This window comes from Nannospalax galili, unplaced genomic scaffold, assembly GCF_000622305.1.
Source record: "Nannospalax galili isolate Female #2095 unplaced genomic scaffold, S.galili_v1.0 scaffold589, whole genome shotgun sequence".
Lineage (NCBI taxonomy): Eukaryota > Metazoa > Chordata > Mammalia > Rodentia > Spalacidae > Nannospalax > Nannospalax galili.
Window position 1 is genome coordinate 499,059 of NW_008360324.1, and position 11,856 is coordinate 510,914.

General features: G+C 44.3%; 1 protein-coding gene across 5 annotated transcripts in view; it reads right to left on the reverse strand.

The window, feature by feature from the left end:
- Nucleotides 1–11,856, reverse strand: part of Rimklb (ribosomal modification protein rimK like family member B) — a 125,374-nt gene that overhangs the window by 59,424 nt on the left and 54,094 nt on the right. Inside the window, exon 1 of one of the 5 annotated variants that reach the window (XR_003848175.1) lies at nt 8,552–8,871. The exons of 2 other annotated variants lie outside the window; for them this stretch is intronic. The gene's annotated coding sequence lies outside the window, so the exon portion shown is untranslated. Of the gene's footprint in view, nt 1–8,551; nt 8,872–11,856 lie in introns of those variants that run through there. 2 more of the 5 variants (XR_001872251.2, XR_003848174.1) reach the window with 2 other exon arrangements.

Below are 11,856 nucleotides of genomic sequence, written 5' to 3' on the forward strand. Positions count from 1 at the left end.
CAGGCAGATCCTCTGGGAGTTTGAGGCCAGCCTCATCTACAGAGTGAGTCCAGGCAGCTGGAGCTACAGGGAGACACTGTCTAAAAAAGACAAAAAAAAAAAAAAATGATGTCTACACTAACAGCAGCTAATAGGATACTCTATTTTGCCACAAGCAATGAACTCTTAGGGTTTCAGTCTCCTAAACTACAGGAGCCACACCCTAAAACATGAAAAGGGGCAGGCCAACTCCCTCCCTATCCCTAGAACAAAAGACTTACCTACCACTACTTCGAGGAACAAAAGGTTAAATTTATATGTAAACTATAAAATTAGATATAACAGGAAAAAAATTTAAGGCTTCCCCACAAACTTGTGGGAACCCCTTCTAATAATGTTTTTTGGTTTAATCTTAGACAAATCAAACTGGACCGCAAAAGAAACGTTTGCCCAGATGTTGATTCAGATTACGCTGGCCAAATGCATATTATGGCTTATTCTCAGCTACTCCAAAATTACAGCTTTAACTTAGTTGGTACAACGGATTTATTACCTTATATAACCCCTCATCCTTGCTCTGTAACTAAACCCAATAAATTCACTCATTTCCCAGGGTACTGTTTAATGGAATCTCTTGGTTTGTCACTGGAAACTCATGAGGATAGACACTGCTTAGTACCCCCAGGGAGAAAGTGCTCACAACATAGTAAATTTATTTGCTAATATTATTATGACTTTTTTTTTTTTTCTAGTTTGGTCTTTTTGAGACAGGGTTTCCCTATAGACCCAGTTTGGCCTGGACCTTGCTATGCAGCCCAGCCTGGCCTCAGACTCACAGAGATCCAACGTGCCTCTGCCTCCAGCATGGATGATTTCTTATTAACCTCCTCTACTAAAGGAATAAATTGCTGGGTGTAGTGGCACACACCTTTAATCCCAGGACTCCAGAGGCAGAGGCAGGGGATCTCTGAGTTTAAGGCCAGCCTGGTCTACATAGTGAGTTCCAGATCAGCTGAGGCTACAGGGAGACCCTGCTTCAAAAAGACAAAAAAAAAAAAAAAAAAAAAAAAAAAAAAAATTTTGGGTTAAAAAGAAGAAAGAAAGAAAGAAAGAAAGAAAGAAAGAAATCTAACTTCTAAAAAGATTTACAGGCCAGGTGTGGTGGTGCATGCCTTTAATCCCAGCACTCGGGAGGCAGAGGCAGATGGATCTCTGTGAGTTCAAGGCCAGCCTGGTCTACATAGTGAGTTCCAGGACAGCTGGGGCTACAGGGAGACCCTGTCTCAAAAAGATAAAAAAAATTCACAAGTTTCATTACAAAACTCTCATTTTACAGAGTGCACCAGACAAAAATCAGCAACATGTTCCATAAACTATCTTAGATATATACTGTCACTCATTTTTCTTCATTAAACCTTATACATTACAATAGTCTATTTCAGTAAAGATAACAATATATTCTCTTCTGTAGCTTTTAGGCACCATATCACTTGACTTCCCCTTCTTTGGGCATTCCCAATGAGGCTTTCTCCCACCTTTTTGAGAAAACAACTTAAATTCACCTCAAACTCTAATTTCTTTTGCATTACAGCAATTACAAAGCTAGTCAAGTTCAAGTTCCAGAACAAAGACAACTTTCTCATAAACTCTTAAGATTTACCTCTCTGGTTTATTTTACTTTGGTCTGTTTGAGACAGTCTCCCTGCAGCCCTACCTGCTGGCCTGGAACTTCTATGTAGATCAGGATGGCCTTGAACTCACAAAGATCTGCCTTCCTCTGCCTCCCAAGTGCTGGGATTAAAGGCGTGTGCCACCACACCCATCTTTCTGTTCTTAATTTTAATGCTCCCCTTTCCCTTCTGGTAACCACTAAGTAACTCCCTTTTAACAATTTTTGAATTATTTCTTCCTAATACATCTAAACAAAAAACTTTTTACCCCGTAACAACAAAGAATTAATTACTCTTACAGGCCTCAATCAGAACCATCCAATTTACTGGACAAGATCCTAATATTATTTATTTTCCATGTCTTAAGTTCAACTTTCTTTTACAGACCTCAGAAGAATGGCAGGTAACTTTTGTTGGGTTTTAGGGGGCAAATTTCCTTTCACTTCCCTCCTATACAGATTCAGTGTGGAATTTGTTACTTTCTATAAAAGTCTATTCTTCCATAAGTACACATCTTATTCCTAAGGCACTAAGAGTTTTTTCAGATGGAGCCATTTGACGCTATGATGATGCTGGAATACAGCACAACCCTGTAACTCCCAGATCAACCACCACCCAGCAGGCAGAAGTTGTAACTGCCTTTCTGCTGTCAAATAATTCCCTAATCAACTCTTCAATTTACTAGATGGCTCATGTGGCTCACTCAGGCCGTTCTTTTTAAAATATTTTATTTATTATTTATTTTGTGTATGAGTGTATTGCCTGTATGTATGGAAATGCATCCCTGTCATGCAATGCCCGCAGAAATCAGAAGAGGGTGTTGGATCCCCTAGAAATGGAATCACAGATGGCTGTTAGCCACCATGTGGGTGATAGGATTTGAATCTGAGACCCCTGGCAAGAGCAGCCAGTGCTCTTAACCACTGAGCCATCTCTCCTGCCCTAGGTCATTCTATTTTTGAAGACACCTTGGCTCATACCTTAGGCTCCTCATTATCTATTCAAAGCCTCCTTCACAGATGAACTCATCTTATTTTTATTCACACATTTGATCCCATACAGAATTATCAGATGTCCCCACAGAAGGAAATGGTCATTGTCTTCAATTATCACACACAAGCTCAAACAAATTATCCTGTTCTGTCCTGTCCTGTCCTGAGTGCCGATCATTGGGGTCCCTCATCCCAAGAGGTCAACTCCTAAGATCCTCATCCTAATTAACTTTGGAAAATGGATGTAACTAACATAACTCTCCTGAGTGTCTTTAAATCTGGTCATGTTTGTGTTGATACTTCAGGCATTATCTTTGCTACTGCTCAAAGACACAAATCTGCTCTAGCTGTTTGAAAACATTTATTAAACTGTTTTCTCTTTTCAGAAGTCCTGAAACAAAACAAAACAATAGTCTCCCTTATTTATTTATCTAAAACTTTTTTTTTTGCCAACTTTGGAAAGTTCATGTCTTTTATGGCACTCCGTACAACCCCCAAGGACAAAACATAATTGAAGGAACTCATTGATTACTAAAAGGGGAATAAAGGATCAACTGCTCAAGAACAACTTGCTAAAGCAACTTATGCTTTGTTCCTTTCAATCTCCCCCTAGGACCTGTAGAAAAGCACTGTAAGAAACAAGTTTTACCCAAAACTATGGTTTTATAAAAACACCCTTAAGGGCTTAAAAAGATGGCTGGATCCCATTCCTCTCATTCACTGGAGCAAAGCCTCCACAAGTGCTTTCTCCAACAGGCCCTCTCTGAAGGGCAGTGGAATTGAAAAGCCATACCATGAGCTGGCACCGGAAGACAACCTGACAACGGAAGAGGGAGCATATGAATAGCCACCGTGTTTTTTGTTGTTGTTTTGCCTTCTTGCAATGCTGTTCCACCTGTGCTGCCTTTTCCAGATAATTACCCAAGACAATGTCCAGCTGCCACATACCACTCCTCCAGCACAGCACACCCTAACCAGGTCACAGTCAGAGACCATTCCAATGGATATGTTTCTTCTTTTTATTTTTTTGTCTTTTTGAAACAGGGTCTCCCTGTAGCCCCAGCTGTCTTGGAACTCACTATGTAGACCAGGCTGGCCTCGAATTCACAGAGATCCACCTGCCTCTGCCTCCTGAGTGCTGGGATTAAAGGCGTGCGCCCAGCAATATGCTTCTTCTTTTATAAAAACAAGGGAGAACTGTGAGAATGTCTTCTGGGACAGTCTCAGCTTATGTGTATGCGTGCATGTGTCTGTGTGTAGGGAAAATATTAAGCCTTGCAAACAAATATTCCTTGGAAACAATGGGTTACCCCATTTATGGTGCAAACTAAAGGTGGGATTAGATTGGTTTGTGGGTGTGTGCTGCTCTAGGACAATACAGATCAGAAAGGACATAATCCTCTGGTAACCAAGTTCCTCTTTTCTCTTGTGATGCTGAATATATAGTTTCAATAAAGAGAAAGCCTTTGTTCTGGAGTACAGTTCCAAGAAAAATCTGAAGGAACCAGCTTCTAGAACAGAGTCAGGCTGTCTTCATTCAGGCATCCCTGTAATGTGGCCCCAGCACCGCTGCAAAATTCATTATTTTGGGTGGTTTAATGTATGTGGTTTTAAGTTACTAAATTCCCCAAATTTGGTCTGTAACACACAAATCAACTAAACTTAAAGGGGAGTGGATCTCTGAAATCCAAATAAAAGTTCTAAAGCGTTCACTTAAGGGGATAGTTACAAAGTATCTCTAGAATATGGCACCAAATTTTTTAAAAAAATTTCCTAACATGCACAGTATAGCTGAAAGTCCTTTACATTTACCATAAATGCCAAACTTTCTAACCAAGTTTTCCTCAGACATTACTGTACTTTGAAAAAGGAGTTCCGGGGCTGGAGAGATAGCTCAGCAGTTAAGAGTACTGGCTGCTCCTGCAGAAGGCCTGGGTTCAAATCCACATTAGCACCCATGTGGCAGCTAACAACCATCCATAACTCCACTTCCAACTGATGTGAGACCCTCTTCTGTCCTCCACATTGCACCACTCTGGTGCACTTATATACATGCAGGCGTAACACTCATACACATAAAATAAAAATAATTTAAAAAAGAAAAAGGAGTTAGAAAGTCAATCATTTACTCCCAGCCCAACAGCAGGATTAAATTATATGTCAATGGAAGAAGCTAATTATCTGAGCACTCCAAAGCATCTACGGAAGAATTCCAAAGTTGTTCTTCGGTCAAACATATAAATTATCAAGATGCCGCTTTCTAATAAAGTATAAAAACTCAAATGTTGACCAAATTGGGAGAGCAGAGCAAGCAGTAAGAAAAATAGTCTATTACACAGCAAATCCATGTCTGTCTGTCTAAATATTAAGACTATGAAGCTAACTAGTATCAGAAAAAGAGAGAAAGGGAGGGAAGCTAGAGACATGGCTCAGCAGTGAAGAGCACAGGCTGCTCTTGCAGAGGACCTGGGTTTGGTTCCCAACACCCACATGGCAGCAAACAACCATCATTAACTGCAGTTTCAGACCATCCCATGCCCTCTTTTGGCCTCTGTGGGTACTGCATGCCTATGGTACACTCATATACACGCAGGCAAAATACTCCACATAAAATGAAAAAATTTTTAATTTAAAACCAGCCTGGAGAGCTGGCTCAGAGGTTAAGAACACTTGCTGTCCTTCCAGAGGACCCAGGTTCAACTCCAAGCACCTACATCATGGCTAACAACCGTCAATAACTCCAGTTCCAGGGGATCCAACTTCTTCAGTCCTCTGCAGGGCAATGCACACACAAAGTGCACTTACATGCAGGCAAAACATTCATACACACAATATTAAAATTAAAACAATTGGGGCTGAAGAAATTGCTCAGTGGTTAAGAGCACCGGCTGTTCTAGCAGAAGACCCAGGTTTGAATCCCAGCACCCACTAGGTGGCTAACAACCATCTGTAACTCCAGTTCCAGGGGATCTGATGTCCTCAGAGAGCAATGCACAACACACGTGCACTTACATACATGCAGGCATGGCATTCATACACATAGAATGAAAAAATTAAATTAAAATTTAAAAAACTTTTTTAAAGTGTAAATGAAGAGGGAAGTCCCACCCTGGGTACAGACAGTACCAATCCATGAGCTAGAGTTCAAATTGGAATAAAAAGTGTTAAGTAAACTTGGGGGCTGGCGAGATGACTCAGCAGTTAAGAATACTGGTTGTTCTTGCAGAAGACCCAGGTTCAAATCCCAGGACCCACATGGCAGCTAACAACTGTCTGTAACTCCAGTCCCAGGGGATCCAACAGCCTCTTCTGACCTCCATGGGCATGGCACAACACAGGTGTACACTTACCTACATGCAGGCAATACACACATACACATAAAATAAAAATAATATTTTTTTTTAAAGTTAAAAAGAAAGTGTTAAGTAAACTAAACAAATCAGCCTTCATCTCACTGTTTCCCAGCTATGGATGCAATGTCACCCGCCTATCTCCATGACCTACTGTGTTCCCTAAAACTAAAACTAAAAGCTAAAATAAATACGTCTTCCCTAAATTGCTTCTAGTCAGATATTTGGTCAAAGCAACAAGAAAAAAACTAATTTATTGTCAATGTTCATTATTTTTTTCAGTTTCTCAATGGAGGTTTGACAGGCAGAGATAGGGTTTACCTAGCATGCACAAAGTCCCAGGTACTATGCCCAGCACTAGAGAAAATTAAAAAGCCTAACATCACTTTGCATCATATGCCTGGTTCTCAAATAGTTTTATTAACAGAGTTGGAGGTGGGAAGAGGAACAAAATTTCAGTAAAAGGAAAAATATGTCTAGGCACATGGAGCTCCATGCACCCTGACCTCTAAGGGAGAAGGGGTGACTAGCTTTGTAGCTTCTCACCTAAATCTATTTTGAGGAGGGAAAAAACACTAGAAAACGTTAAAATAACAGCCTGGCATTAATTACTATGATGCCAGAAAGCCCCTTTTACAAGCCTACAACTGTACAGAAGCATACAGCCCATGAATCTAAAATACCTATGCACAAGTATTTTTGGAGGTTCCATTATTTTCAACAAGGAAGAAAAATCCAAGGAAAGACAAATTCCCCAACATCTCACTCAAATTCTCTTGGAACATTTGCATGTCAGCACAGCTAACATTTTCTCCCTCTGATTTTAAAATAACATGACTATTGCAATTTCTACAGGTTCTTTTCATATGCCTATGACTTAATCCCACTTATAGAAGCCTCTGTGAAGCTCACCTGCTATAAAATTGTCTCCCTAGGAATCTGCATTACAAAATGCTCCCAAAACACCTGTCACAAGCACCTTTATACTTGGTTTTCCTTCCTTCTCATGCTGGCATCGTTGTCCCTTCACTCAGTTTGTCACTGTGCCTGCTCACCAGAAGATTAAAGCTACTCCTGCTTCTCAAGAGTAGAACTCTAACTCTGTTCCTTTCCCTCACCTCTCTCTAAATGCTCATGGTCCAGCCACTCAGCAGACAAAGAGGAGGCAGGAGGGATCATTTCTTATGGTCATTCTCCCTACTCCTCATTGCACCTACTGAAGAGAGTGTATTCAGTAGGGACTCAAAAATGTTTCCCATGGGGCTGGAGAGATGGCTCAGCAGTTAAGAGCACTGGTTGCTCTTGCAGGGGACCTGGGTTCAATTCCCAGCACCCACATGGCGGCTAACAACCATCCATAACTCCCGTTCCCAGGGATCTGATGCCCTCTTCTGTCCTCTGCAAGCACTGCACAACACAGGTGCGCTTACATACATGCAAGCAATACAGTCCTACACACTAAAAAGATTTTAATTTTTTTTAAAGTTGGAAAAAGGGTTAGAAAAATTTTAGCTGTCAAGTGTTCATGGCTGAAATCCTCATGTTTTATTCCAAGTTATCTTAAATGTGCTTTGTCAGCTAATTGCTTTTAAGAGATTGTTTAAAAACAGAAGAAATGACCTTCAAGCTGCCCATTGTGAAAGGGAAAAATGAGCTTTAAATGGCATTTAAATCTTCATGATTACAGTTAATAATTAAGAATGCTCTAAAAGAAAAAAAAAGCCAACAAAAAGGGGAAATCCTCCATGTTAAACTGCTGGTATACTTTCCACAAAGATTTAGAATTTAACCCACCTTCATGAAGACATAGAGGAAAACACGTATGCAATTAATGGAAAAATAACACTGGAAGAACTTACATTCAAGCTACACACAGCTAAGTTAGTATATATTTTTTAAAAAGTGACAAAACAGAATTAACACCCCATCTCTATTCATGACCAACAGAACAGAATACAGAGACTGCAAACCTGGGATAAGAAACCTAGACATTAGTAAGGTAAAACTGAAGTTGTCCTCTACTGGGGATTTTCTTTTTTAGGGCGTGAGGGAGGATACGTGTACCCTGGTCAAATGCTTTTTTAAAATTCAAAAAAAATATTATTTGATGGCCGCCTTCTTATTCAGAGGGCTGTCAGGGAATAAAAAGGGATTGTAAATCTGACTCGTGGTGCGGATCACAGCATCCTCCTGCCTCAGTCACATCCCCAATTCTTCCGAGGAAGCAGGGCGAGTGGAGACAGCCACACCCCTGAGTGCTGCCGAGCAACCCGCGGGTCGGACTCCGAAGCCTCGCAGCGCACCACACCCCCTCCGCGGCCCAGGAAACCAGACTCGGTCCACGCCACCGCCTGTCCTCCCTGCCTCCCGCCCCCGCCAGCACACCCGCGACCCCCAGCTTCCGCCCAGCTCCCCCGCGCCGCCCGTGGTACCCGAGCGACCACTGGCCTCCAGGGCGCCGGGCCCCGCGCAGCCGCGTCCGCTCCCACCTCCCCGCCGAGCTCCGCTGGCGGTCCTCGGCCCCCGCCCCCGGCGCGCAGCCCACCCGCCCTCCGCTCACCTGGCCGGCCACTGCTCCTTCGCACTGCCCGGCCTGCCCCGCCGCGGCCTCGGAGGAAGCGCGGGCCGCGGGTCCGCTGGAAGTCCGCTGAGGAGGGGGAGGGGGATGCCGGGAGCCGCCTCCTTTCTCCTCGCCGCCGGCTCCCGCAGCCAGGCCGCGGGTCCGCGCCCACTCGCCCACTTTCTCACGGCCTCGCAGTCGGCCTACCTCTCCCTCCCCCCCCACTCCCACACACTCACTCCCACACGCTCACACCCGGCCGCTCCGCGCTCCCTCACTCGCCTGTCGCTCGCTCGCGCGTGCGCGCGACCCCGTTCACACACAGCGCGCGACGCCGGCGAGGCCGCCCAGCGTCCCGCTTCCAAGCCGAGCCTAGCCGAGCGGAGCCGAGCGGAGCCGAGCGGCGCCGAGTCAAGGCCCCGCCCCCTGGCGCCGCACTTTCGGGCGGGGGTCGGCGGGGGCGAGGCGGGGCGTCGAGCGCGGCCGAGTGGGACTGACACCTGCGGCCCGAAGGGAGCCACGGGGCGCGCTCTCGGCCGAGGGCAGCACGCGGGGCTGCGAGGACGCGCTTTCCCACCCGCCCCCAAACCGTCCTCGGAGAGCCGGGAGAGCCGGTCGGGGGCGAGGTTTGTTCCCGCGACACCGCGAGAGTGGAACAGGCCGTGCGGTTGCGCGCCCTCCCGCCCTCGCTTCCCCTCCTCGAGCTCCGGCAGCGCACACTGATGCCTGCCCGCGGCTCGCAGGATCCTGCCAGGGACTCACGCCACCCGCCGCCGCCTAGAATCCTGGTCCTGGGGTCTTGCCTCTCCCAAAGGCAGAGCTCTGGGCACAAAGATCATGGATAACGGATAGAGTCCTAACCCGCGCATGCAGTCCAGACAATGCCTCTGTAAAGGCACGTTTCAACTGCATCTTAAGCCGGGCGTGGTGGCGTCTACCTTATCCCAGCCCTCAGGGAGGCTGAGACAGGGGAGACCACGAGTTTGAGCCCAGCAAGAGCTACACGACGCGCGACCCAGTGTCACAAAAGAAAAGAACTGCATCATAAAAATTCTGCGGACTCGGCTGGTTCAAAGATAGACTAGGAACCAGGGTGAACCTAGAAAGGATAGCCCCGAGTTGCTGTAGGAATAAACATGTTTAAGAGCATCTCGTTGATAACATAAACCTAAGATGAAATACAATCACAGTCCAAAGGAGGCTAAGAATTGGACTGCGTTCAGCTACACTACTCCCTTTCCAAGACCCATGAATAAAAACCAAAGGTGGTAGGTGACCTCCTCTCTCTAAAGATTCATTTACAAATAACTTCAGTCACCAGATCCCAGAGGTGGGCGGCAGTTCTCAGCTTTCACCCCCTTCAAATCACTTCGGCCAACTTCTAGCCATTGCTCCTTTTTCAATCATTTCATCCAGTCCTGCCTGGACTGGAGGGAGGAGAGCATTGTTGCCTCTGATTTCTCGCACATAGAGTCCTGAAGAGCTCTAATGAGCATAACTACCAGGTACAGGTACCCACCACCAAGCCAGGTGACAAGAATTCCATCCCACATGGTTGAGAAAACCAGCTCCCTCAAGTTGTTCTCTCACCTACACACACACACACACACATACACACACCACTAATTTTTAAAAAAATTTTAAAGATCTGTATCATAGCCAAGCCTACCAGCATTGGCCTGCTGATTCCATTACCTATGATCTTCTGAAGTCATCTCCCCTGTGTGTTAATCTGATTGTCTATAAGAAGGGGATAAAAAGAAAGTTATGTATTTTATTTAGAATTCTCATAAGGACTTAATAAGCACAGCGATTCCTTAATATTCATGATAATTCGTTCTAGCACTCTCCTCAGATATCAAATTCCAGGGAACTTCAAGTCCTGAATGTAAAATGATGGGTAATGGTGCATATAACCTACACACATCCTCCTGGATACTTTAAACCCTCGCTAGATGACTTATAATACCTACTACAACAAATAGCAAGCCAGTGTTGCTATCCAGCATTGTTAGGGGGTAATGACAAGAGAAAACACCTGATCATGTTCAGTACAGACCAATTTTGGTTTTTTTTTTCTTTAATTAAATGTTTTTAATCCACAATTGATTGAATTCAAAGATAAAGAAATCTGACTGACCCAGGGTGAAGGCTCACACTTTTAATCCTAGCACCTAGGAGGCAGAGGCAGATGGATCTCTGTGAGATTGAAGCAAATCTGGTCTACATAATGAGTTCCAGGCCAGCTGGGGCTACTGGGAGACTCTGTCTAGAAAGAGAAAGAGAAAGAGAGAGGGAGAGCAAGGGAGAAAGGAAGGGCGGAGAGAGGGAGGGGAGGAAGGAAGAGGGGCTGGAGAGATGGTTCAACAGTTAAGAGCACCAGTTGCTCTTGCAGAGGGCCTGGGTTTGATTCCCTGCACACACATGGTGGCTAACAACATCCATAACTCCAGTTTCAGGGGATCCAAATTTGTCTTCTGACCTCCGAAGGCATTGCATGACATGGGTACACTTACACACATGCAGGCAATACACTATATATCATAGGTACAAAAAAAAATTTTAAGAGAAAGGAAAAGCAAAAAAACAGTCTCTACATAATACTAGCTGACACAAAGGACAAACTGGTTAAAGCTAGTCTATTATACCATTGAGAGCTACCTAAGATAGTGAACAGTCTTCACAAAGGACACAGAGAAACAATTGTGTGCTATGACCATAGTGCCTTCAGAAGAAATAGAATACAAACTACAGAGCTAAAATACTGACTTCTCTGAGTGAGCCTCCTGGGTCATAAAGTATATTCCACCAAAAGACCAATAAAAAAAGCAGTCTGTGATAAAGGGAAACTTCATCACAGAGAAGCTAACATTTGGAAAATCTGATCCTCCAAAATACCCAAGGAAATTGACACGGGAAATACTTGCACGAATAGCCTGATCTGTATACTGTAACAAAATCCAATTCATGGTAACCATATACCCAGAAAAAGTAGGTTGTGCTGGTGAAACTGGTGCAGAGTATTAAACTATCGATTCACTGGCTACTTGTATTCAAAATAGACTACCATTCTCTGACTTGCCACGCACATCCCAAGATATCCCAATGTGTACAACAGTGTTTTCAACTTAGGCCAATGGGGAAAGCAGTGCTATCTAAAAAACAAAGCCAATGACATGATCTTTGATTTCCATTTCATCTGTTGTATGTAAGTGATATAAAAAATAAAACCAGGCAGGTGTGGTGGCCTTTAATCCCAGTACTCAGGAGGCAGAGGCAGGTGGATCTCTTTGAGTTCAAGGCCA